General features: G+C 39.0%; 1 protein-coding gene and 1 non-coding gene across 4 annotated transcripts in view; both read right to left on the bottom strand.

The window, feature by feature from the left end:
- Positions 1-26,302, bottom strand: part of NRG3 (neuregulin 3) — a 1,057,689-nt gene that overhangs the window by 710,225 nt on the left and 321,162 nt on the right. The gene's annotated exons all lie outside the window — the stretch shown is intronic.
- On the bottom strand, positions 1,236-1,342 carry LOC112396502 (U6 spliceosomal RNA). Its single transcript, XR_003002583.1, has one exon. It is a non-coding gene; the product is annotated as a U6 spliceosomal RNA (small nuclear RNA).

Here is a 26,302-nt window from a genome sequence, read left to right as displayed (position 1 = left end):
CACGTGACACACACCAATCCATACACACAGACATACTCATATTAATCATGGTAGTAGCACTGATGATTACTGATAAAATAGAAATAGATTTTGAATTGGAGATGAACAAAGAATAGCTGGAAGCGAGACCTCTAACATATTAAGTTTAAAAGAATGATGGAAAAAAAAAAAGCAAGAGGTGAAATGAAACTAGAAGAATGAGTCCTGAGTATTTTAAATGATCTGAAGTCAAAATATTACCAATAAGCCATATTTTCCCATTTGTTATCACCTAAGAAATCCTGCATTCAAATTTGATATACAGTCATTTTGCTCAGCTGACCTATTATTAAATGCATCTGTTCCACAAATACAGCCAATTATTTCTCATAATTCTTCACATGTATTATTATAAGAGTTAAAAGCTTTTCACTTAATGAAATTTCACTGGACTTGAAAAAATTAATTTCTTCTCACTGTAATGGTAAGTGTTGGAGACACACACATTCTTAATTAACGTCACATTAATAAAGGAGGGCTTCCCTAGATATAAGTGCTTAACTGATATTTGCCATGGAGGGGGGTCATGAGTGAGAATCCACAAACTTTAGTAAGAAGAATGAGAAACAGAGTGACACCCTAGCTGGAGGAAACAGAAACCGTGCATTTTTACTTCCCTATTTCTATTAGTATCTGAAGAAACTTGTGAAAAAGTCACTGTGAAATAAAGCTCTTTTTCAAAAATGAAAATAAAAAAGCATGATAGAATACAATCAGATACCTGCCTTACTCACACATTGGGTGGTCGCACACCCCAGGACAGACAGTGGGCTGCCTGCAAGGGTAAGCAACAAGCCATGGACAGGCTAGTGGAGCAATGTTGTCGGCTGATGACCCAATCGATGGCCAGAGCTGCTTCTCCTTCTTGGTCATAAAATTCCTTTGGTTTAAGGGAGGCTTGACCCTTTCTCCAGCCCTAAGGTTGAACCTCTATTAAGCCAAAGAAATCCTATCAGTATCATTTCTCTTGTCCTGAAAGAATGAGCCTGTGGCATAAAAACAGCCACTGAGCCTATGGACACTGCCATCTTCCTAGCTGCTTAGAACTGTGGCAGCATCTTGGAAATTGAGTAAATCCAGCCAAAGAGAGTCACCGTTCAAAAAACTCAGTGGGTCCTTACCAATGTCTTTGAGCTATTAAATTAACCAATTCTGGAGTCATTTATCTCCATTATTCTCATTATTATTTTTTTTTTTAAAATATGGAACGCTTCACGAATTTGCGTGTCATCCTTGCGCAGGGGCCATGCTAATCTTCTCTGTATCGTTCCAATTTTAGTATATGTGCTGCCGAAGCGAGCACTATTCTCATTATTTGAAATTAAGCCAACGAACAAAGCCCAAGAAACCTTGCTCTGACAATATATTTTCATATGTTTTCCGTTTCTGGAAACATCTTTAGTGACATAGCAAGATAATGTGTTCTTCCAATGAATTAATTTCTTTTCTCATTCATTCATTCAACAAATCTCTACTGTGTTGCCTACATTACCCAAAATGCTGGTACAGAAAACAAAAATAAGCACACTGAGAATGCCTTATATTTTATAATATAGACTGGAAAGTACTTTCCCCACAATATTTCATTATTTTCTTATCCCAAAATAAACCCATGTTTAGGAAACTGAGGTTGAGGGAGCTTGCACCTTGCCCAAAATTAGAGTGTTGGGTGATAAGACCTTTGATTCCAAGGAAGGCTGCCAGCACCCCCACACCTGCTCCCTCGCTTGTGAGTCACGTGTTCGGGTTCTAGCTGCACTAAGTTCAGAAACCATTCTGACCTGAGTACAAATCCCAAAGCTTTCCCTGTCTTTGGGGCCTTCAGCAGGGCCTGGGAGTCGTGGAACTCATACAAATCCACCAGTATTGCTATTTAAGCAGCTGTAATTGTGCAGTCCTTTGGGATACAGGGAGAAAATATTAGAACTTTGTAATACATTCATTTCTAAATCTTTTCTTTAAAAATGTTGATGTTTATGTGTATTTTATAATGTTCACAAGGTGTTAACTTCTGTCATGCACAGACAATTCAGAGATAATCACACATGAATTAATGTTTCCTACTCCTAACATTGTTACATTTAGGTTGTGTGATCAAAATTCTTTTTTAATTAATTTTTATTGGAGTATAGTTGCTTTACAACGTTGTGTTAGTTTCTGGTCAAAATATTTTAAGATCACTGATCTAATTGTTTCTGACTGCAGATGGGAAAGTGACATGCCTTTCACTGACATGTTTTGCTTCCCGGGCTGAGTGTTTTACTAATTCTGGGACATGAGTATGTGGCTATGGCCATATACTGTAAACAGCAACGTGCAAGATCCCTCTACCTTCCTGGATAACCCGCTCAAGTCACAACTTCTCTAGAAAATCCATCTCCTTATCACTGAGTTGTTATAAAAAGCAAATAAGCTAATTTATGTGAAAGCAGTTTCTAAGTTGGAAAACACTATAAAAGTGTTAAGTTTAAGACAGTGGCTGAAATTTTTAAAGTGCTTGAATTAAAGGGCTTGGAATCACAGTGAAGGGAGCTGATGCTTACTGAATGCTATTATTGCTTTTCAGATACTATCTCACTGAGTCTCCACAAAATGTTGACTCTAGCAGGACAAGTATGCAATTTGCATTTGTGTGCTTGCGTACAAGGTGCTTTTCATTTGATCCTTAGAACAAGTCTCGGAAGGACTTATTAGTTTGAACCATAAGAAAGTGCTGTTTTCCTAGGTCAGTTATATATCAGCAATTTCATATGGTTCCAACTAATAGGAAAATGATCATTTTACATATGAGGAAATGAAAACCAAGCAAATTGAAGGGACTTGCCCAAGAGTGAAGAACCAGTAAGTGGAGGACCTAAAAGAGAACCCATGTCTTCTGTCTCCACAGCCCCCTCCTGTATGATGATCCACACGGTGATCTTGCCGTTGCAGGGACCTAAAAAGTAGACAGCAAGCATCCTGACAAACTCAGCACTCTGTCGCCTTAGGTCCTTGCTAAAGGGGCACAGGGCACTGCATTTCAGAGGAAGAGGTATGTTAACGGCACCTCCAAAATACGCTCTGTGCTGCCAGCCTCCTGTCCTGTCTCCAAAATCTATATTAAGTAAGACAAATCAAATACTATGTCATAGTAGGTGCCACAGCAATAGCTAAACGCATTCTGGAAGGCTATGCACACTCAACTGAATTTTACACTGGCTTGCTGATGGTCTCCTAGTTTTTTTTTGTTTTTTTTCTTTTTTTGCGGTACGCGGGCCTCTCACTGTTGTGGCCCCTCCCGTTGCGAAGCACAGGCTCCGGACGCGCAGGCTCAGCAGCCACGGCTCAACGGGCCCAGCCGCTCCGCGGCACGTGGGATCTTCCCGGACCGGGGCACGAACCCGTGTCTCCTGCATCGGCAGGTGGACTCTCAACCACTGTGCCGCCAGGGAAGCCCCAGGTCTCCTAGTTTTAAGTAACTATTATTTCCAGCCAGTCTTAAAGAATGGTGTCTCATCAGCCCTATACAACAGTGCAAACCACTAAGGAAAAGCCCTCATCTTTGCCAGAGGTGATTTTTAGAAACCCTGCTCTGTCCCAGAAGACTCGCTTGGCTACCTGTGAGCAGGCAGGATGCACACTCTCATTCAGACACTCATGGGATGGCATTTTTCTGCCAAGGATGCCTTTCTACAACCCGGAGTCAAATGTGGCTTTTCCTTAGAAAACAAAACAAACAAAATGAGAAAGTCTTCACCTCAAATATCTTCATTATCTAATCCTGCATTTACCTCTGAGAAGCTGTTTGAACTCCTTAAAGAACTCTTTAAAGAAAAGGAAATGAAGGACCAAATTTCTAAATGCTGCTATATTTGAGCAAAAAGTCCTCTAGTTTAAACCCTGGTTAATGGCTTAAACTTGAATCAGTGGTTTGCTTTTAGAAATATTCGTAATTCATTCTAATCATTAAAGAAAAGAATTAAGTGAACAGGTGATAGATAGGAAGCCTAAGGTAGTATTTTAGAAGTACTCTTATCTAATTCCACCTACTCAGGAAACTGGAAGGAAGACCATCTGGATTTTAGAAATCCAATAAATATTAACATTTATCAAGTTCCATATTTATGTCAGCTTTGCTAATTAACTCAAAAGGTCATTTCTGGCACTCATATGACTGTGTACGTAGAAAATGATGATGGATCCGTTACACTATACCAAGACATGCAGTTTGTTTTTACCAAGTACCAATGAACAACACAAATGCTTATTTCCTTACTGGAAGTCTCTGCATTAATATCAAGGAGTTATTTTGGAAGATAATTATAAAATATTTACCTATTATCGCATACAAATCAGTATGTGCATAAATCTGAATGCTCAATTGTAGGTAAGGTTTAAAACGTGTATTCATGTGTTTTGACAATACTTGCAACCTTAAACAGGTTGTCAATTTGATATTGTGTTGATTCGGGATGTTTTCTCCCCTTCCATTTAGCTTCCTCTTTGATTTTTGGTCTCACTGCCTAGCTGTTGGCACAGCGAGAAGGCAATTTTCTCCAGAGTCAAAATTAGTACTGCACCATGAATTATTCAGCTTGACACAATGTTTCTTGCAGCACCCTGTGCTCTTCCAGCCCCAAAGTTTAAGTCTTCCCTTTCACACATCCCAATCTCCATTCAACCCCCGCCCTTCACTTCTCCCCTCTTCCAATATGGCCGGCAGCAGGCAGGCACCCTGGCACCTGACTGAATTTGTTGTATATTTAAATTTCAAGTCACAGAGCCGCCTTCTAGCTGGAGTGCTTCAGAGTACAATCACATGAGGCAGGCTGTTTCCACACAAAACAACTTCAGATAATTTCCGTGAAATGGGAGCCAGGCTTTAATAACTTCACCTTAAAATAGACTCATTGAGAAGAGTCTGACCAAGCCTCAGATGCCTAAATAAAACTAATATTAACTCTATCTATAAAATCTTTATATTTGGCAAATTTAGTGCTCTCTTTTCCTCTATACAAAGCCTCTTGTCTGGATATGTTATAGTCATATTTCAGTTTTCTCCCTGTTACTTCTCTATTTTCTCAGGAAAATCTTCTTTATATGTGTATAAAATATATACCAATATCAATATTAATATAGTTATATCCTAATCCCACTCCTTCTTGAAGTAATCCAAATCTTAAGTGAAAGAATTACTTATTATATTTATTTATTTTAAGTATATATCCTTGCTTTTTTTCATTAACTACATTTACTTATGAAATTGTCATAAAGCCACTCTTTAAATAACCCAAGGTTGGCTTTGCCTGGGGGAAGGTTTGGGGCTGCATCTTACCTAGACTTAGGATAAAACGTGAAACTGAAAGGATTTTAGAGCAAATTAAAACAAAAGAACGCAAATGTAAAAGTGATAAAATAATACCTCATTTAAAAGTTTTCCAACTAAACAAAAACAATGCATTCACAAGAGCCCTACTGAACTGTCTTAAAAATGCACTCTTGAGATAATTCTTCCATTAAAAAGATGCTCCAGAATGTAAAGTACTGACCAATCATTTTATTGTTCCAACTAACAGCCAGGCCTTATCCTGCAATGATAGAGTTATTCAAAATTTAGTGGTTATATCATATCATTGGGTAAATAAAAAAAGTTTCTGATCTCCCAATTCCAGGAAGCAGGGATGATTATTAAGTAAACATAATCCTTAAAGTACATACTTCTACTTATACGTAAATGATCGCTGACAGATGTTGTTAACACTACAGTTTTCTATTCAAACACATTTAATTGGGACAAGATAGGCCTCTTTAAATCAGAAAATATATCATATTCCTTTTAAGAGAGAGATGGTCTAATATGTACGTAAACTTTGGAATTTAAAACATTGAAAATATGTTCAAAGGAATGTTGATTTTGATAGATGGCGTCCAACTCATTTATGTTGGCCAGTGGCATGCTATATGCAGCATTTTATCGTGGTTGCTGAAAGGATTAACTGTGTGCCAAGATTCAGAACATATATTCTGAAAACTTCCAATGCTGCAATGTTCCACTTGTATTTTAACAGATTCCTTGAAGATGTTAACTTTGTGATTCTTGATTTATCCTTCCAAGTACAATTTGATGGTTTGAGTAATCAATGTTTCTCTTCCCACTGCTCTTTTTTCCCCTATCTTCTTCCCATCTCTCCTCTCAATGTCATGGAGCTATAAGAAAAGAGATTCTGGTGCAATCCCTGGGGGTTAGCTGATGAGCAGAGACCATATGTTCCTGACTTTCTTCAGAGATTACTTTGTGTATTACATTAACATACCAACTCCCCCAAACAATTCTGGATAACTTTATATTACACAAACAGCTTGCTAATGAGTCATGGTAGCAGTTGCCATATTTTAGTAATATTTATTAAATTGTTATGAGGCATGAAACTGTATTGCTTTATCTCTGTGATGAATTACTTAAAAGCTAGAGGGTTTTGTTTTTGAAAATAATCTTTTTTTTCCCTCATATGTATTTTAGATATTTTTCCTCCTATTATTGACATTCATTCAGGAAAGAACAAAAAACAAAGATCCTCAAACATATTTTTGACTGTTCTTTTATCTAATTGACAAGATGAAGAGCAAGGTGGGAAGCACTATGGTTAAGGGTGTGGCACATACCCTTCTGTGCTCCAGCCTCTTCTGAGAGTTTTAGGTGAGAGAATGAAAGTAAAGCGCTTCATAATAAACGCTCATTGCAAGGATCTACTTTCATTATTTACAATTTTGCGGGTCACGCCAGTGACTTATCAAGGTATACAATTTTAAATGTCTGATTATAGTAGAAATGGAATACAGGTGTAATTCTACGATACCATTCCCAATTGCATTTAAAAGACTTTCAATTTTATTTAATCATTGTTTAATCTAAAACATACCAGAAAGGCTTAGCACATTAGTTAGAGCTATGGCCTTTCTCCAGACAAACTTGTTTGATTCGTTCTTACATAATTCATATCTATGAGACTGAAGTAAGTTAAATAACTTTCTTATGCCTCCGTTTCCTCATCTATTAAATGCTAATAATAATTGTTAGTCTCTGATAGTTTCGGTTAAATGAGACAATGCATATAAGGTGTTTTGCAAAAATTCAATGGTCAAATACTATAAGCAACTTTAAGCTGTAAATCAATTGATGCTAACTATTCTTAAAATGACAGTTTCCTTATACATCTTTTCTATTTTTACAAAAAATAAGGTCAGCTGCTGTTTATTGAGAACTTACTATGTGCCAGGCACCATTCTAAGCACTTTACACGTGCACAGTAATTTGAACCTCACAAAAACTCTACAGGCAGGTATGTTATTCACCCCATATTATGAATAAGGGGCTAAGGGGCAGAAAGGAAATGTTAACTTACCCAAAATCATCTACTAGTAAGTGGCCCATGCTCTTTACTACTGAACTCTAAGTGCAAGTAAATATGCATTTTCCCTTGGAGACCTTGGGATTTCTTTCCTAATTAATAAAAATAGAAGATATTAAAAATTATTGCTGAAAATAATAATTCACTCAGTCAGCTACGCTCTCATTCAGCTAGGACAATTACAATGATTGCCTAATACTATCACAGTATAATCAGGAGAGAATCAGAGACATCCAGATTGGAACAAACCTTAAAGGTCATTTAGTCTGGCAACTCATCTGGAAAGTCTATTGCTTCTCAAGCATGTTCCTGTTTCCTTTTGTCAAAAGCAATTAGGAAAGCAGAAATGCAGATAAAAGGACTTAGCATCCAGGAACAGGAACTACAAAGAACAAGAGCCAGCTAGTCAAGGGCCTGAGCCTGTCCCAGCCACAATTTCCTTCTTTGTAACATGGAATTAACAATATCAACCTTATAGTTTGGTTTGAGGCTAAAGTAGACAAAGTATGGGAACATACCTTGCAAATGTGCTACGTGATTAGTTTTCAAATGTACTATTTCTCCTATTTTGGGCATAAAGATGAGGATGAAGTTACAGATAAAGAAGAATACATCAAAAATAGACAAAAATATTTTAATATGTAGCTCGGTGTAAAGGTCACTGCGATAGCTACAATACAGAGCACACATTCAAAGCATCTGAACGTTGGAAAGCAAACAATTACTTCAGCTAGCCCAAAGGGAAAGCCAAATGAAAGCAGTGAATAGTCCTCAAGCGTGGTTCATAATAACCCTAGTACTGGGGAGATTAGAAGAGATGGGGGACTCTACCTCTGGAGATGGGACTACTATTCCTGCAACGTGCTCATTTCTAGATTTGCTGCCTGTGGGTTAGCAAGGCCTCCCACTCTAGCCTTATCGCCTGCCTGCCATTGTCCATTTCTGCAGCTTATTAGCAATTTCAGCAGGGGGTTAGCTGGGGAAAATGAAAAGAACTGGCTATTACGCCAATGATAATCATTTGTTTAGCAAATTGTCGGGGTCTGGTGGGGAAGAGGCCACACATATCATCTAAAGGTGGTCATGGGGATTTCAATGATTTGTTCTCAATCTATTCTTAATCCCTGAAGCAAAGGAGTAAGCAGTAGTGGAGAAACTGAATATTTGAAGATGCTAATTAAACCGGAGGAATTAAGGTGTTTTGGGGAGTGAGAAAAGCAAACGGCAATATATTCCTTAGAAAGGAAAGTCTCTACTTTCTTAAACATACCAAGGAGTCAAAGGAACAAAGAAGTTTCAGGTAGAAGGAAGAAAAGCAGAGCTTCATTGAAGGGTATGTGTGTGGTTAGGAGAGGCTTCATAAGTTTGATTTAGAACAGAACATTGGAATAGACAATCAGTAAGAATCAAAGTATTATTGAGTAATGATTGAGAACCAACTGTGATTCAATAACACAAATAAGGTGTGCTTCAAAGACAGGAAGAGCAGAGAAAATAGTGATATCTGGAGTTGAAAAATAGATGTGGTAGAAGGTAAAGAAAGTAAGATCTTTGGGGAAGGTACCAGGGAAACCGTTGTGCTGAGGATGGAAAGGAAGCAAGCATGATAGTGATGGGAATGCAGGCACTCATTGCTCTGAAACATCCTCCTCTCCATCGTCGCTATGCAGCATTCAGTGCCTCCTGATTGCTCAGTCCAATCCAATATTGGTCGAGACGTAAGCATGAATGCCTAAACTTCCTTTGCATGTCCTCTCATACCTGCCCAAATCTGTCACCTTTGATCATGCTCCCTTCACAAACTTCATTCCTGAACTGTCTTGTTGATACTGTGCTAATTCTTACACCTCTTACTGAGCCTTCTTGGTCTATCTTTATGACTTCTCCTTTTGCTTCCATGTTTGTGGACATACCTGAGAGTCTGCCATTTGGTGTCTTTTTTCCTATAGACCATTTCTCCAACAATTCTCATTTACTTGTGCAGCTTCGCCTAGCACGTTAAGCCAGGTCGCTGTCAGTTAAAATGAAAAGGAACAGGTGGGATACAGAAGAACCACAGAGCTGAAATCTGCAAGATTAGTCCTAACTTAATATATAAATAGAGGAAGAGACTGAAGGTCAGAGAGCCTGAGTAAATTGGAGAATGATGATATTATCTGTAAATGTAAGGACATCTGGTCGAGAGATGGGAGGATGCACCTGGTTGAATTTGGCACAATATTTAGTATCCTCCAAACTTCTCGTATATGTCTTTAATATCATCTTTCTGAGTTAATGCCCACATTCCATCTACCTACTGTCCACCTCCACCTGTGACACATATAATGCTGTGCTCAGCAAATCCCATTTCTTTCCCACCTTTTGGGTCCACGAGAAGACTGCATTTCAGTTATGCTGGGGCCATGTGACTAGGTTCTGGTCAATGAGATGTGGGCGGTAGTATCTGCACATACAGGACTGACCACAAAACCCTGTTCAAATGTCCACAGTCTGCCTTTACTTCCGCAGCAACCAGAGACTTCACGTGTTTAAGATGGTGGCATCACAAGGTGGAACAAGCTTGCATTACCAGACAGCTTTGAGAATATATGTCAGAGTCCTAGTAGATAACCACGGGGCTCACATAGATTGAAAAACCGAGCTGGATGCAAAGGAACAAATTACATAGGCAAGGGCAAGTTTTACTGACAGCAACTTAGAATAGACAGAATGATGCAGTGCCCCAGGTGTTTACCAGCAATGGGGAGACATTCTTACTCCTAGGCCTGAAGAGGTAAATGAAGGATATAGATTCCAGAACCCAGAGGGAGAGTTGCATGAAGAACGCCACTTGACTGGAGAATTTCTCTTTAAAAGAAGCACACTGCCAGGAGAGAGAGCACTGCAGAAATAAAAACTTCAACCTATTCCCTTCTGTTCTTCAGTAATTTTCTGTTATTGTCCTCCATTGGCTAAACCCAACCAGAAATAGATAGCAACAGAGCCCCTGATGAAGTCTAATTAGGACAGCCTCTGAGGCACACACCAAGGTGGAGGGTGGGTGTGAACAGAGTGTCAAATAGAAGATATCTGGCACAGAGCAGAGCCATCAAAGAGAACTACCAGACCCTCAGCAGACTATGATATCAACAAGAAAGAAACTTTTGTTGTATCAAGACACTGAGATGTTTACTATAAGCTAACTACAAAATAGCAATAGTTATCTTGACTAATACATAGCTTGTATAGACTGTCAGCACCTCTGATTCTATAAAGTTCCTGTTAATGCATGGGTTATACAGTGAGGTGGATTCCAAAATATAAGAGCACTGTCCTGAATTGTATGGTACAGTCTACTTCAGTGAATCAAAGTAGAGACACACAATGTTACCTTAAAGAGTTAGAAAATTTCTCACTCTAAAAAGAGTTTCTTGGGCTTCCCTGGTGGCGCAGTGGTTGAGAGTCCGCCTGCCGATGCAGGGGACGCGGGTTCGTGCCCCGGTCCGGGAAGATCCCACATGCCGCGGAGTGGCTGGCCCGTGACCCATGGCTGCTGAGCCTGCGCGTCCGGAGCCTGTGCTCCGCAGCGGGAGAGGCCACAGCAGTGAGAGGCCCGCATAGCGCCAAAAAATAAAAAATAAAAAATAAATAAAAAAAAAAAAAAATAAAAAGAGTTTCTTGTAACCTGACTGATGCATTTTTATTTAACATATTAAAATAATCAATCAAAGTTTTAGTTAAATAAGGAAGAAAAAAAAAAGTCAGAGATAAAATGTCAGTCCTCATCTGAACCTGAACTAGTGCAACAGACTGCATTCCAGAATGCTAAATATTCCCAATGCCCTATAAGAGGATCATTCTCACTCATCCCTGCCTGCCTGAACTCGGGGAGTATATGATATTTGCTTTGTCTAATGGAATATGGGCTGAAGTGAGATGTGTCATTTGCAACAACTTGAAGAGCTGGTGGTATATGGTTCAACGTGTCTCTTTTCTCTCTGCCATGACAACCAGCAGTGATCTAGATAGAAGCCATCCCACCACTCTAATCATGAAGTAAACATAACATGGGCCAGACAGACAGCCAATGTGAAATGGACACATAGGTTGAGCAACAAAGAACCTTTAGCATTTTAAACCACTAAGATATGACCCAGCCATCCCACTCCTGGGCATATACCCAGAGAAAACCATAATTCAAAAAGACACATGCACCCCAATGCTCATTGCAGCACTATTTACAATAGCCAGGTCATGGAAGCAACCTAAATGCCCATCGACAGACGAACGGATAAAGAAGATGTGGTACATATATACAATGGAATATTACTCAGCCGTAAAAAGGAACGAAATTGAGTCATTTGTAGAGACGTGGATGGATCTACAGACTGTCATACAGAGTGAAGTAAGTCAGAAAGAGAAAAATATCGTATATTAACGCATATATGTGGAACCTAGAAAAATGGTACAGACGAACTGGTTTGCAAGACAGAAATTGAGACACAGATGTAGAGAACAAACGTATGGACACCAAGGGGGGAAAGCGGTGGTGGGTGGGGTGTGTGTGGGGTGTGTGTGATGAACTGGGAGATTGGGATTGACATGTATACACTGATGTGTATAAAATGGATGACTAATAAGAACCTGCTGTATAAAAAGATAAATAAAATTAAATTCAAAAAAAAAGATTTTTGGATTCACTTGTTACCATGGCATAACCCAGCCTATCTTGACGATAGAGAAATGGAGACTTGACAGAGAGATTTCAATTGCTTGTCATACCAGCAGAGCCATTTCTGTGAGCAAATGAATGCACCACACTGTTGTTAAACGTTTGATCCATTCAACTTGCATTGTTCTAATTCCTTGTCCGCCAAGGAGCCTTCTGCTTTTGATCCTTATGATTTGATTTTCCATGGTGGTATAACCTCCAGGGAGAAAAGGGGCTAAACATAACCATATTAATACAGCCTTTATTTTATTTTGTATTATAATTTATTAATTTTGCCTACCGATTTTATATATCTCTTATGATCTTTGTTAATGTTGGACCACCCGTGAAAGATGGCTATGTTCTTGATTTGCAGACAAAGTCATAGTTTTAAGCAATGTTACCGTGTAAAGTATCTCCAAAGACAGTGACCTGACCTTCCAGAGTGACTGTATCTTTCCATTACTACGTGGAAGAGAGTAGGCCACTTTTATCTTTAAACCTACATGTCCATCAACAGAAGAATGGTTAAAAAGATGTCACACACACACACACACACACACACACACACACACACACACACACACTGGAATACTACTCAGCCATAAAAAAAATAAAATTTTGCCATTTGCAACAATATGGATGGACCTGGAGAGTATTATGCTAGGTGAAAAAAGCCAAAGAGAGAAGGACAAATACTCTGTAATATCACTTATACTTGGAATCTAAAAGATACAACAAACTGGTGAATATAAGAAAAAAGAAACAGACTCACAGATACAGACAACAAACCAGTGGGGAGAGGAACTGGGGGATTAAGAGGTACAAACTATTATGTATAAAATAAACTACAAAGATATATTATTCAACACAGGGAATATAGCCAGTATTTTATAATAACTATAAATGGAATATAACATTTAAAAATTGTGAAGCACTATATTGTACACCTGTAACTCATATAATATTATACATCATCTATACTTCAATAACAAACAAAAATAAATAAATAAAAATGTTAATTACTATATCCAAACCGAAACCAAGCTGAATTTCTAAACCTCAAATACTGAAAGGCATTGTTGATGTTTTTTGCTGCCTTACCATCTACTTCCAATCTGCCGACCCCTTCTGTGGAAACAGAATTCTCATTAGAATCCAAGTCCAGCTCTTCTTTTCCATTACCACTGACTTAATCTGAAGTCTTGCTTGAACTTTTCCAACAGCCTTCTGGCTGGTGTCTCTGTCTTTACTCTTCTCTTTATAATCCATCCTACATATGACTCACAGATGGTCTTTCTAAAGCACAGCTGCAAATATTATTTTCTCTGCCCCAAATAATCAAATCATCCCCTATTAATCCAACTTCTTCACCCTGATATTCATGTCCTCCCCAGGCTGCCTTCCTCTAATCTAAAACATCGCCCTATGTGCATATCACATATCAATCAAAATGAACAGTTTGTTGTCCACAAATGTGCTTTGGGCTAAAGGACTTTTAGGGACGTTTTTATATCGTCTGATAGCATTCAGTAATTTTTCTGACATATGTTTTTCTTCTAGTCAGCTCAATCCACGTCCACCCCTCTTGTAAGACTATGCCTTCTTCATCTATCAAGGGGGCTTCAGTAAAAGACCGAAGTCTGTCAGCCCTTTTGGTACAGACCTTGACATTTAAACCATTGATCTTGATTCAACAAATGAGGCATATGGATTAAATCAGGGCATCCTGACCAGAGGAAAGGCTCCGCTCCATCTACATATATGTAGATAATATGATTTCCAAGTAATTATGATATGATTTGTACAATATAATAGAATACGAATTCACTCAGTAACAATTGTTTATTGACTGAAGGAGGTAAAGAGCTGTATATGGAATTGTCCTTTCAAAAGTGGTCAGTGAAGCCAGTGCTAACTTAGATATTTGGATTTGTTTTCCTTCAGTTTCTCAAATGCTAATCACTCAGGGAAAACCGATGAAGATCCACATACCCCTTTGTTTGCTCCTCAACCCTGCAAGCTGCCAGTCTAGAATGACCACACTCTAAAATTCCATTTGTCACAATTCTATCTCCAATGCATACATCAAATGCTACCTCTTCCTTAAAGTTCTGACACGTCAGCCTACACCTCCAAACAACCGTCTTATGTGAGTCAAGTGGTTTAGTGGATACAGCACCAAATTCAGTCTTCTCCCTGAATCTATACCTCTGTGACCTTGAGGAAATTGTACAACCCATCTAAACCTCTGTTTCTTCCTCTTTAAAATGGAAACAATTAAACATACCTAATGGGTAACATAGGGGGTCTTCAGGAAATATTTGGTCCTTCACCTTTCATTACTGCTATATGGATGACTTACTATTATCTTGCTCTGTAAGCTTTATGTTCCTATGAAACATGACCTATATTTCACTCTTCCCTAAATTTTTAGCAGAACTGAATATAATTTCTTATATACTAGACACTGAATTAATTGATTGATTGATTAATGTTGAATTTATGTGAAGTGAAATGTACTTTGCATCTTTTTAAGAAAAAACACTTAGTACATATCACAGAAAAATCTACTGAAGGGGTTCTATAGTTTCCCTTTCATAAGTTACCTTTCAAAGGTATCCTGCCTGATTACTTTTATGATGTTTCCTACTTACATTACTCTTTCTTCTAAGAGCACCTCCTTTACCAGTTCCTTGCTGAAAAAGCCAACTTTTTTCAGTCCTAAATGATGATTTTCTCCTCAATAACCACTGCTTAAAGGTCTCCCATCAAAATGGCCACTACTCTTTAAGAAATTAGTTGATCTCCTTAAATAAATTTTTCTAAGATTTTTTCTTAGATTTTTCTTTTTAATTTCAAGTATAGACCTGGAAATCCTGGACGGCTGATTGAAACACCACAAGGGGGAATGGACAGTTCATGACAGGAATGATTTCAGGTAATTCATGATTTAACTGCTTATAAGAAATCAAAATCATTCTAAACAATGTGAAAGCACCAATAACGTTTGGTGAAAGTACTGTCAAAATCCTATACGTTAAACTACTTCCCTCCAGAGAAAGTAGGCTAGGTTTCCTGCCCAGGGTCTAGGTCTTTCTGCAAGCCATCTGGCCCCGAGGGTTGCAACTGCAACCACATCTAGATATCGCCAAGTTCAAGCTGTCCACCCTGAACCACAGCCCTATAGTTCAGCCTATCTCTTTTGCTTAATTGAAACTGAACTTGGCTCAGTTAAACATGATGTCTCTTTTGCTCCTTCAGTGGCAATAGGACATACATATTGCAAAGCCTTTCCCTGAAGCTCAAAACTCTAAACTCTTGAGTGTTAGTTGACCCCAAAAGAAGTTCTCGGCTTTACCTCGGGGGGATAAGGAAAGAGAAGGGGCTTCGGAGACAAACAAGCCTGATCCCATGGCTAAACCCATCACCACACTAGCTTTGTGACTTTGGGAAAGCGACTTAGCCTCTCTATTCCTATTTCCTCATAGGACTGTTGTGAAGATAGGATTAGATCACACAGTTGATATATTTTTCCAGCTAATGTTGGAAATGTACCCCACTCCTCTCCTCCTACTTGCCTATCATCTCATTCCTTGTGAGAAATAAGAAGGGTGAGTAATCCCATCCCATGGTTGTTTGTCTAAATTCGCTTTCTGCCTGTCTTTCTTCCAGTTGTTAATTATAAAATTATATACAAACAAATTTATTCAATGTTTCCATTCAGTAAGTATGTGAATATCTGCTCGGTGTTAGGGATCGGGTAGGCACTGGTTATTAGAAGTGGGTGTCAGTGTGTCAGGAAATATCCAGTCCGATACAAGAGTCAATATTACTGAACTACTGCTGCCGCTGCTGCTACTAACGCCACACTACCACTAGTACTACTACCATCGCACTACTAGTAATATACTACTACACCAGCCACAACAGCACCAACTGTCTTAATACAACGAGCACCGTAGAAGCACAGAGCTAAGAATGCACATAGTCATCATTTATTCAACCTCTTATCTTGTTCATTATTGCATTCCCAACACCTACAAGAGTTCCTCACATTTCTGCAGATAAGGAAATCCAGGCGTCAGCAGAACTACATTCCTTCTGCAGGCTCTTAGGGCACATCCGTCTTCTTGCCTTTTACAGTTTCTAACCCCACTTTGCAGATAAGGAAACTAAGGCTTAGGGAACTGTACACCACAGTAATTCCCTAAGTGCCATAACAGGAGTATGCTTCTTTCATTATTCAACCTCCACACGCACACTTGCACACGCACATATTCAGAAACCGAGATTCTGGACACTTGTCTGTAAATTTTTTGAAAGAAAAAAATAGTGCATTTTGGAAACTAGATTAATACAGCAGGACTTGTAATGCTGTAGACAGTAGGCATAGATTATTTCCTTGATCTCTATCTAAAATCCTAGTTTTTTATGCAGTCATCCTAATATTACACAACAGATATCACCCTGCAGGTAAGAAATCACTATCATTGCTGTCTGTCCTTATACAAGTTTATATAAGTGCAGATAAATGAGAAAATCAAGGTTTTAGATAAAGGGGCTCAAATATACATTTGCATAAACAAAGTGGTGTAGTAAAAGACAGACTGGTTTCTCTGTTGACTTAAATTTTCATAGGAAAGAATTTCCCAACCTAGGTACTTAGACCATGAACTATATTCAGTGAATCAACTTCCAGAACATGTCCTATCATGAATTAAGCAAAGCTGCAACTAACATCCCAGAACTCCAGGGAGAGAAGATTCCAGGAAATGTCACAAATTTGCTTCGTATTTTTGGTTTAGGTTTGAGAAGCTTGGCACTATACACTCTACTAGGCTTTAGGGAATAAGTTAATAAATTAATAAATTAGTAAAATAATTAGTATTATACCTTTATTTACCCTTTCTTGAGTTATTGTAAGTACATTACAGTTAGAATCAGGACCTTACACCCAACTGATATTCTATAAATTCAAACTGGAAAAAAAAGGTGAATGAATGAATGAGTGAATAAATAAATGATCCAACACTTTTTTAAACCTCATATGGAAATATAGCCTTTCCCCAAATTAAAGTAAGTTGATAAGGACTGATTGTGTAAGAAATTTTGGGGATTTTAAATCTCCTGTGAACTGCATACTGGAATTATATCCGACTCAGACAGTCAGCACATGTACTGTTATTACCCATATGTCAAGAATTTCTCTACTTTCTTATTAATGAGATAGCCAAGGATTATAAATGCTTTTCTTTCCTTCTAAACCATCTTTTATTTATTTTTTTTTTTCCTCCAGGAGCTATTGCAAAGATAAAAATCTACCCTTTGTTTGATCTGCTACCCAGGGAAAGAGTGTTTATATATCTTTTTCTTCCATATTGCATCTGAAAAATCATGAAAGTAGCCAGATAAGCTGTATTTCTTCAAGCAATATTTTCAATGTTTCTTTCCCATATTTTCAATGACTATGAAGTGATAGCTAAGTGATATATTAGTGATAACTAAATGCTTAGAAGCAGAGGCTTTTAGTGGAACAAGTATGTAAGTTTTGGACAAATATTCACTGACTTTCAAACTCTAGATGCTTTTACATATTTGTAAGTGAATGTCCTCTCTTTTGATCAGACTAGTCAATGCAATATTATGAAGAATTCTGAAACCTTTCAAGAGCAATTTAGACAAAGCAGGTATGTCAATGAACAATTCAGTTATTGCTTCTGTTTTGTTTACTATAATTACATATTTGGGGACTAAAGAATTAAAGACAAATTTTTCTGAAAAGGAAAACATGAATAGCCTAAAGATCTCAAGACCTTTCTTTGTTTCTCAAGTTTATCAGAATTGCTTACATTCTAGAACAACCTTTCTTTTTCTAGTATTACCTTAGATCAAAAGTACACGGACTTCAGGTACCCTTTTGCCCTCGAGCGCTGTTTATCTAGGATAACATGCTTTCCTTATGATTACAGGCACAGCATTACCTTTTGGGGGAAAAAAGATGGGACAGCATCCAGAGAATGAGTTTATAGTAAAGTCATCAACCAGAATATAAGCGCACACCAGATCCCAAAGAATAATAAAAACAGCAAATACACTGTACTGATTATGCATTATTCCAAGCACTTCACACATATAACCAAATTTTATAAACTTTGCAGAACAATTTTTGGTCTGTGGCTTGTGTCGCTGACATATAGTCTACATAGAAAGTACCCTGGAGCCCTCATGTCGGAGAAATGAAAACTCAGAGAACGGAGTTGACCCACTGAATTCATCTAGTTCCTTGATAAAGAATACCTCTTTGAAAAGAAGAAGACCCATATTCTTAACTGCTTGTCTCATCATAAGTAGAAAGATGGTCTTTGGCCAAAGTCAAGTGCAAGGCTAGACCTACTGCACATGTACATGGAGACATGAACAAGGACTTTTTTCAAGGCTGCCAACACTGTCCTATTCGGGCAGCCTTCAATCCAACCCTCTGGAGCTTGCATGCTCTCTTTTGTCTGAGTTCTGGGATGGCTCCCACCATGGGCACTTTTCTTCCAGCCATGTGGCTTGGACCAGTGCCCATCCTAACACATCCACAAAATAAGAATCCTTATACCTGCCCCACCGACATACACGAAGGATCCAACCCAAATTGATAAGGGGGCTGCGGGATGAATCGGGAAGCCTTTCTGGAATCGTTGACCCTTCAACTTGGCCTTGAAAGACAAGTAAAGATTGGCCAAAGGAAAAGGAGAAAGGGAGTTTCAAGAGGTGAACAGGGCATCTTAAAAGGCAGTGACGCCCGAGAAAGGGTGGAATGTCTGAGGAAAGTTAACATTTCTAGGAACAAGAGATCAACCTGTGTCTTCCTTGATAAAATAACTTTTACCAGGGGGCCTCCTAGAGAAAATGCACTAAAACCTGTTGATGTGTTAGTCTCACAACAGCATAATGATATGTATTATTAAAGGTCCATGTCAAACGCCACCTACTCTGTCAAACTTTGGAGAAGAATTCCTCCCACCCCCGCACTTGCTTCTCTGCTCAGACCGCTGTCTGACTCATATAGGGAGATGTGCACGAGGTGTCTCTTTCCTTAGATCACGAACTACTGGGAGGCAGCAACAGTCCTCCCACCACTACATGGACTGACCTTCCGGAATCCGTGCCTACACTCTTGCTTTCCTTCCTGTCACGAGGGAAGACAAGGCTCTACTGCTGTCAGAGACAGTCCCTCCACTTATATTCTGTATTTCATGTCTCATCTACTTAAGGACATTGTTCCCACAGAAATCTGCCTCCCACCTTGCAGCATCCATTCTTCATCCTCCATACTTCTCTGCGCACAAAAATATCGAGTTGCCTTTCTTTGACCCTTGTGTCCCTCCACCTACAGCTGGGCTCCTCGCTCTTTGTCACAGCACTCCCCCAAAGTCATCTGTGCATACTGTCTGCATTTCCTCCGCTCACATTTTATCTTCAACCCACACATACACTTACATCCCAATCACTCCATTAAAACTCTTCTGACAAGGTCAATGGCAGCCTCCACCTTGCCAAATCAAAAGACCATGTCTTTGCTTTCATCTTAGTCTCTCAGCAACATTTCATATTGCTAACTCCTCTCTTCTTATATACATTCTCTTGGATGGTGTGGCATCCAGAGTGTCCAAACTCTCCTTCTACCTCACTGGCAGCTCTCTCTGAATTTTCTTTACCGACTCTTCTTCAGCACTGGACCCCTAATGTTGCAATAACTCACAGTTCAATCCTGAGACCTCTTCTACCTTCCGTCTCTGATGTTTATCTCACCCTGGTCCATGAGTCATTCTATCTCAATACTGCTGAGTCTCACATTTATGTCTACAGTAGTGGCTGCTCCCTTCAGGATATTTATACAACTGTCTACCTGGATATCTAATAGATTTCAAATGGAACAAGATTTGTTTTCTTACTTTTAAAACTGGTTTTCTTTTTCCCAGACTTCCCCCTTAGTAAGTCCCAAGTCTAAAGCCTGGAGCCATTGGGATTTCAGTCTTCATCTCAACATTCACATCAACTCTATCAGCAGGCAATGGTGGCTCTACCTGCCAAATACTTTTTTAAATCCCTACATTCTTTGTGTCTCCACTGGCACCATTATAGGCCCAGCAACCAGCAACTCCTACCTGGAATTTCCCCCATCTAGTATTCTTCAGTTCTTGTTCCTCTAACAATTCATTTTTTATATATCAGGTAGCAGGGGCTTTCAAGATGTAAATCAAGTTATGCTACAACCCTGCACCAAACCCTCCACTACCTTCCTTAAAACCCCTCTAAAATCGAAACCCCTTTCTATCTACCTCTTCCAGTACACCACACATTCTCCCTCCCCATCTCTCTCTCCCTCTCCCCACTCCCTCTCCTTCTCTCTCTCCCATCCTCGCCCCCTGCATACTATAGGCTTGTTCCTAATCTCGTTCCCCTTGAGGACCTTTGCAGTTGCCACAGCCACTGCCTGAACAGTATGCTTCATCATTAGTATCTGAAGTCAAATGTCACATCTTGGAAGGGTCTCCCTAACCACCCAACCAAAACACGGTATTACATTACAGTAGTTTTTCTTCTTAGCACTTAGCACCATAAATTTCTTACCTCTCTTTGTTTTCTTGCGGAGTCCGCTTTTATCCACTAGACTATAAGCTTCATGCGTCTCTTGTTCTCTGAATATCTCATGCACATAGAACAGTACTTGGCACATAAACACTGTGCAATAAGTACTTGTTAAATTAATGAAAGGATACATTTGTCTAGAAAGACAAAGAGTAGGTACAATGTGGTACCAGAAGTCAAGAGGGAGGGCTGGCAAAGTACTGTGTCTCAAGGACTCAGGGCATCCTTGACCTGGAGTTTATACCAAGAGTGTCCACAGGTCAGCTTGACTTTGGGCCGCTAGGTGGGCTGTGTGGTGTCCTCAGGCAATTCCAGCAGAGAATGAGTCACAATGGCCCCTCTCAACAGCCATACCCTGTGCCCACTCCTGCCAATTCCTCAGCTTCAGCTCTAAGCACAGTACTGTAATTACACCTGTTACTAATTAAAGGACAAAATAAATGTGAAGTGCCAGTGAAATACCGCACAGGAGTAAAGCAGTAATTATATTTATTGTATAATTTCCATTTGGCAATTATATTGATTGTACAATTGAACAGACTGCATAATGGTGATAATTACAATTGTTAGCGTTTTCTGCTGGGAAGAATCCAAGTGGGTAAACAGGTTGCTCTGAGTTACTGACAATCAGAAGGGGGAGTCTGGAGTTCCTCTTTAATTCTTAGACATATTGATCACAGATATTCCCCCGTGAAATACTGAAGTTTGAAAAACAGACCTTTCATGTTTTGAGAAGGAAAATCAATTTGAACCTTTCAGTATTTTGCATTGATGGAAACAGATAAATGCAAAGAAAAATCAAACCCAGGGGAAAAAAAAAGGGAAAGTGTTCCCACGTCAGAACTGAACTGGCAACGAGTCTCAACCACAGAACCAGAGGTAGGGAGGAAACAAATCCCAGGGCGTAAGAAAATGGGCACCAGCTGAGGCCCGAGGGCAAATCAGTCCTTCTTGGTGGATCACATTAGCATAAAAGATCTCACACCAGAGTGGCCTGAACAAGGGATGAGAACAGTGCTTGGCAAGAGAGCATGCAGGCCAAACCATAAGCCCTTTGAGTTCTCCTTTCTTACTCAGAAAGAAGAAATACATAGTAGTTTTACAACATACAATGAACATGTCTTTGGTTGAGTCACCTTCATAAAATGCATCTTGGGAGTATACATATATTTGATATTGTATTTTCTGTACATTATTAATGGCTCCTGGCAGAGGAAGGAAGGGGATTAGAAGTCACCTAGTTTGTGCTTTTCTTCGTCACATGGCTTTGGAACGTGACCATTATGGAGATCAGTATAGTCAGCAATGGAATAGCTATGGCAAGGAGTAGGTGATGAACTCTACAGAGTCCTGGCTGAACAGTGGGGGAGGAGGTGAAGGAGAGACTAGAATTATACTTACACATAATTGACAAAGGAGGCTTAGACTCATCATAAAACCATTGCTGTTCATTTGACAGCCATGGGCTTGCTTATAAGTAGATGCGCTAACATTAATTCATTTAAGAAATACTGTGACTTAGATAGAATTGGTATTTCCTGCATTTTACAGGACAACAAATTTAAGGTTTCAGCAGATACTGTGCATTGTTACCCAAGTCCATTAAATCCTGAACAAAGCTGCACCCATGTACTCAACCGTCTGCAAAGAGACCACCAGCTCCAGCTCAGGGGTAAATCTGGATTCATCTAACCAACATAGGATCTCACTCTGCTTTCATCAATCAGAGCAATGTTACTACTCTTGCAAGAGACTTGCTGGGGTGATACGTGACCCAGATATGACCAACTTCATGAAAGGAAATCCTGGGGGTGAGGAGCTGTGGGAAAGAAGTTCTCAGTCTTATGAAGGATACAGGAGAAAAGACATGTCTGTTGTCCCTCCACTGGAGCTGGTTATGTCTGTGTGTAATGCCTGGTCCTGTAGAGCCAATGTGTGTGCACGAGGGGGAAAAGATGAGAACAAAACTGAGATACTGAGGATGGAAGGACAAACAAAACAGATACTGAGGATGGAAGGACAGATGGTTGGGAAGAAAACCTAGATCTTAGGTATTATCGTGGAGCCACTGAATTAACCAGCCCAGAACCACTCTGCCTCTATGTGCCATTGTTAAAGGCATTTTCAGGAGCGTTTTCTCGGCTTCGCAGCTGAAAGCTCCCTCACTGGTCCAGAGGCACAGAGAGGTAAACTGATTCATTCAAGGTCACAGAGCAAGTAGGAAACCTTGTCCCTGAACAGTGAAATCAATAACTCCCAATTTTCCACTTCTTCAATTTCTGGGGGAAAAAAATGAGGAAGGGATGTTTGGATATGTATAGAAGCAAGAATCATATCTTTTTGCCTATATTTCTATCAAAATATGACTACTTTGGGGGATTAAATAGAACCATAAACTACCTTGCATATGGGAAAACACCATACATTTTACCAAATTCATAAAAGAAAGAGCTTAATTTATGTTTTAATTAAAAACTAGTAACCATTACCTTATTTGTAAATTTTTAAAAATCTTACGTGAACATTCCAAATTTGGATTTTTTTCCTGCTTGAGAAGCAAAAAATTTATAAATGATAATATGAAAGTAAGTTAATATTATTTCATGACAATGTGCTAAGCTCTTTGAGGATGCTCTAATGTGACCCTCTCAGCAACATCATAAGGTAGGTATTATCATTATTTCCTTTTATTAACAAGTTATTGGGCAAAGCGGTTTTGTCCAAGGAACTTATCCTGCAATCACCAGTCAGCACCTTTGTTCCAAAGTCCTTGCTCTGAACATGCTATATTGTTTCCCATTTTAAAATCTTCTATCTTGCCTTAAAAAAATTTTAAGTATATACTTAACACATACAATCAAAATTTTTTTTTTTTTTTTTGCGGTACGCAGGCCTCTCACTGCTATGGCCTCTCCCGTTGCAGAGCACAGGCTCCAGACGCGCAGGCTCAGCGGCCATGGCTCACGGGTCCAGCCGCTCCGCGGCACATGGGATCCTCCCAGACCGGGGCACGAACCCATGTCCCCTGTATCAGCAGGCGTACTCTCAACCACCGCACCACCAGGGAAGCCCACAATCACATTTATTAAGAAAACTTCAGAAAAAAGACAAATTTTTTAAAGGTCAGGATTATTATTATTATTATTGAATCATTTCTTATATATTTTCTCATGAATAGGGCCATTCAAAACTATCATATTTATATAAAACTTAGTCATTTTCAAAATTTGCCATTTCATTGTGGGCACATCTAGTTTACTTGATTTTTCCATTACTTTTGAAATTTGAAATTTAGCACAATATCCTAAATTAGCTTTTTTAAATGAAATTCAATCTTCAAAATAATTTCTGAAAATGTACATTCAGAAACGCCACCTAAGTAAAGGACTGTCAATGACAGATTACGTCTTTTCAATAAACTTAAGTATATGCCAGAGTCCGTGTCCCAGCCACCTTCATAATGGGCTTCCTCAGAGATATGGTCAGCCTCAATATTGATGCTAGTGAACATATAAGAAAACCAGCAAGGAAGGGAATTCCCTGGAGGTCCAGTGGTTAGGACTCTGCCCTTTCACTGCAGGGGCCTGGGTTCGATCCCTGGTCAGGGAACTAAGATCCCACAAGGCGCACAGCTCGGCCAAAATATTTAAAAAAGGAAAGAAAAGAAAACCCGCTCATAGAAAAACCCAGCACTACAGGCTGTGGTTTGAAAATGATGGTAACAAATCCTGGGTTTTATTATTCTCATTCTCAGTCAAACTTCTGTTTCCTCACACAGCAAACGCTGAAAACTTTTATCTCACCATACAGTTTCAGGACATACGCGATTAGTAGCAAAACATGGATTCTGGAAATACCTTTAAATGTGTTCACCAAGAAATTTTAAATAACTGTTAAAAATTAATAACTACTGTAAATAAAGTTTTCATAGTCATGATATAAATATCCAGAGGTGAGGATGTCTTCATGACATGTCAGAAGCCAATTAAAACTGTCTCACCTCAAGAGGACAGCAAATAAGAGCATTAGGAATAAGTCATTTTTTGTCTTAAGTCATTTCACCATAACTACTCACAGCCTTAGAAACATGTCAGTCCATATGTATGTGTTTTCTAGTTCCATCACATGCATACTAAGAAATGCTTAACATCTGGGGTCTAAAAAAATATCGCATCCTGAACATTTTATTTTATTTATTAATTTATATTTTGCACTGAGCTAAAATAAATACATGAAAATAAACTGAATTATAGTACATACCTACAAAAAGGTCTCTAGGTGTAGGAAAGAGGGCCCACATTGGACCCTGACCTACTGGAAATAAGATCTGATAAAATATGATGCTCATGACATCAGGGCAACTGGGACTTGGTAAAACGATTACCATTTCTCCCATGTGTCTTCATAAATGGGTTTGCCTGTGTTTCAACTGAATCTACCACGTGGAGAGAAACAACAATCTCACAGGCCAGAAGGCCAATGTTCTAAAGCCTCAGAATTTCCTACAAAAGGGACCTGAATTTCCAGAAAGTCTATAATATACAAAGATGTATTTTATATATATATATTTTTAATATATATATATAATCTCATACAACATATATATATATCCATAGATATTATTATATCTCTATAGATCCATAGATATATGTTATAATCCATAGATATATAAGTCCATAAATGTTTGCCCAAATATGGATCACTCTGTGCCTTCTAAGTAACCCGGTCAACACTAGCCCCCAAATAGACCACAGCCAGGTATTAACCACGTGCCTGTGCATCCACTCTGCTCTTGCATTCTGGCTGCAATACATAATGGGCATGTGCACATATGTCATGCAGACTTGTTGGGTTCATGTTAAAATTCTGAGGTGTTGGTGGAAGTGGGCCTCGGAGGGTCACAGACTAACTCCTTCTGTCAGTGGACAGAACTGGCTCATAGTTGCCCAGCTCCCGTAGGATGAAGCTTTTTAAGGTGATTCCAGGCACTGGGCATGATTGAAGAAAAGTTAAGCATCACTTCAGTAAGGACAGCAAATATGCTTCTCCTCTGATTCGTGTTGCACGCCTTTTTATTGGTGAGGATTTAAGTAGGTATGTGCGGACATGTGAGAAAGAGAAATGAGATATTGTCTGTCCTTTAACAATTCTCTATGAGTTATAATCTCTTTGGGGTTCGGCATGCTTCTGCTAAAGACATTATCTTGTTTTTAAGCAACGAATTCTTGAGTCAGTTATTCACTAAGGTGATTCTTGACAATTTCATGCCCATAGAGACATTCAGACATGAAGTGATAAGGTTTCTGCTGCTACCCAGTGACAGAGAACTAGAGATATGCAAAATAGTTGATACATCTGTAAGGAAACTCACCTTTTCAAAGACTATTTTAAAAATAAAGACATACGATGCCAGTTAGAGACTGGGTAATATGGGGTCATAAACTAGATGAAACTCTTTGGATTGGGTGATAAATCTATACCTGACCTTATTTTATTCTTTATTAAAATACCACCAATAATAAGATGGAAAGATGTGATAATG

The sequence above is a fragment of the Neophocaena asiaeorientalis genome, unplaced genomic scaffold (assembly GCF_003031525.2).
Source record: "Neophocaena asiaeorientalis asiaeorientalis breed wild unplaced genomic scaffold, Neophocaena_asiaeorientalis_V1.1 scaffold517, whole genome shotgun sequence".
In the NCBI taxonomy this organism is placed as follows: domain Eukaryota; kingdom Metazoa; phylum Chordata; class Mammalia; order Artiodactyla; family Phocoenidae; genus Neophocaena; species Neophocaena asiaeorientalis.
This window is presented reverse-complemented; position numbering and strand designations above follow the sequence as displayed.